The sequence below is a fragment of the Anser cygnoides genome, chromosome 1 (genome assembly GCF_040182565.1).
Source record: "Anser cygnoides isolate HZ-2024a breed goose chromosome 1, Taihu_goose_T2T_genome, whole genome shotgun sequence".
Taxonomy (NCBI): Eukaryota; Metazoa; Chordata; class Aves; order Anseriformes; family Anatidae; genus Anser; species Anser cygnoides.
The window spans coordinates 98,943,978-98,946,857 of NC_089873.1; the positions used below are offsets into that span (position 1 = coordinate 98,943,978).

Genomic DNA, 2,880 nt, shown 5'->3' on the forward strand with positions numbered 1-2,880 from the left:
ATTTCCCTTTGAGTTCTCCACAGTTGGATTCATTGAAATGGAGGCAACTGTGTTCACAGTGGTAGTATTGTAGTTGTGAAGGCTTTAGGCTGTAGATGAGAAATTTTGTAGGGAAAGGAATTATTTTTTATTAGATCAGCTAAGAGATGGAAAAATCACACAATCTTTTGGGCACACAAAGCCTTATTTAAGATTTAAAAAAAAAAAATCTGGATTTGAACACTAGGGAGCAAGGGAGTGGAGAATTGTTCCAATAGGCCTTTTAAGATTGCTAAAATATTCCTTTTTTTTTTTTTTTTCTTCCTGCAAAAACAGTTAGTTGGCACGTGATGGGGTAAAGAGCCATCAGGGCTACTTTAGGATGAGTCACGTAAGTGAGTTACACTTCAGGACTCATGAGGAACAACTCCACCCCAACTCATTACAAAAAAGCTTATAGGGTGCACAACTTGCCTGCATCCCATCAGAGTGCACAAATGACTTTCCCTCTCCATCTGAGACCAAGCATCAGCAGGTCACTCTTGGCTAAGAGAACAAGTGGTTATTCCCAAAGGAAACCCTTTTTTTTCCTGGAGTTCAGTTGACTTGAGCGTTTTTTCAGGGAGGCCAGTTTCTAAAAAAATAAATAAATGCAACAAATGCAGACATGAAGAGAAGTGTTACACATTTAGGAAGGTAGAAGAGAAGCTGAAGTAAAAGAATGTCGCAGATCCAATTGGGAATAAGAATTATCAGTCCTAGTTTTTACAGTGATTGGGAAGTGCATAACAGACATGGTTCCATGTTTCTCCAAAAGAGGGCAAGCTCAGCTCTCCAGAACCCATTGTGAGAAGAAACAGGGTTGCTTCCTGAGGACAATAATTGCAGAAGGAAGAACAAGACTAGTTACAGAAATGATGTACCTTTAGGAGGGAAGGTAAGAAGACTTAACTTCGGAAGATCATGTATTAAATATATCCTCAGTCAACCTGAGACAAGTTTTTTGGCCTCTTCCACAGAGAAGGTATAAGCACTCCCTGCTAAATTGGCACTTCTTGGGCTCTACAGCATTCTTACACCTAGAAGAAGGGAGAAAAATCTCTTATTTAAGGCGACATTTGAGCTGAATTGAACACTAAGACATGCAAAGGCACTGGCAGAAAGTCACTTACCTTTGTGCTCCAGGCACTGCACAGTATTTTCAGGCTGATTGGGAAAATGCTACCCCAGTCTTGGGCTCAGAAAAATCTGCAGCCACCCACCAGGGAGCACCAAATATGATCAGTGAAATGAGGCAGAGTAGAAACCCCACAAACTAATCCAAAGAGAAAGTCCTTGCCCACACCTTCCCAAAGCAGATGATGCTGGGTAGCTTCTCTGGGCTGGAGCTACAGTAGGACCCTACCCCAGGAACAAAACTAAGGCTTTTTTGCTGCCATTTAAGCAAGATCCATTGACACCAGAGATGACCCAACCCAATTTCACAGTTGGCCCCGTTTGTATAATAGCAACCATCAGTAAAGCTGCAAAGGAAGACTTTCGAGGCTCTGTTGCCTGCCTCTATTAACAGCATTTCCTCATTTAGCTCTCACAAGTTTCCTAGCAACATCCTTGCATGCACATTAACACATATATTAGATCTTGCACAGACACCTGTGGAAGAGTCAGCTATGGTGAAGGGCTGGAAAACTTTGCTTTTATGTTGACTTTGAGGGGAAATCAATTTGCTTCAAGAAGCAAAACTCTTCGAGGCAGCAAAGGCTACCCACACACTAACGAGACATTTGTAAAACCATGGAGCTCTCCTAGTGAAGGGAGAACCTGTTGCATATGATTTCATTATCGGCAGCTGCTAGGTAAGAAGGCAGTGGGTTTTTTCCCTGCAGCTTTCAAAGAATGCAACCGTCAATACAAAAAATAAAGCTCTGAATAATACACACACACATGCACACACACACACACACAAACAAAAAAAAGTCCAAGTAGGCAGACACTGGACACAGGAGCAATAATTCATTTCTACACAACCTGTGTCAAAACCTTTGTCTCTAATATCTGCCTGTTTGGGTAAACTAGATGATATCTTTATTTTTCACCACCTGAGGCAGTGTCTTTCTTGCCTAAACCACCTAGTGGATGTGTTCAATGTCTCTAGTACTGCCTTGGTGAATCCACCATAGAAACAGGACTTGTCCCAGTCTGCTGGGTGGGCTAAAGCCTCACACACCAACAGTGTGTACAGATCGGGAAGATGAGGATTCACCATATACCCAGGGCAAAAACTCAGTAACTAGCAGGAATGAGAAACTCCTATTTCTTAAATCTCACTTGCAGCACTGACACACTTGGGGATGAATAACACCCCAGCTGGGGCAGGGCAGAAATTGTGCCAAGTTCCTCATACCGCTGAGGTATACCAGCACCTCACAGGAGCAGCAGATAAGCAGCATTTACCTACCACATTTGCCATGCAAATAACACAGAACTGAATAACTGGCTTGGACTGAAATCCCTTGGAGGCTCCTCAGCAAGCAAGGAGCATTTTGGACCCCCCCTTAAGATTATCAAGATAACCTTGAGGTCACAAAACTCCCAGTCCACCTCACCCTGTGCTCCATTTACCTTCACTAGAGGACTAACATGAACTGTAATTTTTCACTTGGCTGGAAAATGAGTTGGAGCACACTGAGTACCAACCCCGTTTCTTGCCCTGCTGAAGCTTCATGCAGCAGAGATGTGTACGATGCAAGAAAATTGCCTTGAGCTGAAGCAAATACTTTAGGGAGAGCACTTCGCTTTTGAGGCAAAGAGAGCATTGTCTTGTCTACTGCCGAAGAAGAGGTTTATGAGAAACATCCTGATTTTCTTCAGCCTTTCAGATGGGATATCCAGCCCTGGGAT

General features: G+C 43.0%; 1 long non-coding RNA gene across 1 annotated transcript; it reads right to left on the bottom strand.

The window, feature by feature from the left end:
• Positions 1–224: 224 nt before the first annotated feature.
• LOC106037255 (uncharacterized) lies at positions 225–1,847 on the bottom strand. Its single transcript, XR_001207899.3, has 4 exons — positions 1,325–1,847; positions 1,152–1,227; positions 903–1,058; positions 225–613 (listed from the first exon to the last, which is right to left on the bottom strand). It is a non-coding gene; the product is annotated as an uncharacterized lncRNA (long non-coding RNA).
• Positions 1,848–2,880: the final 1,033 nt, after the last annotated feature.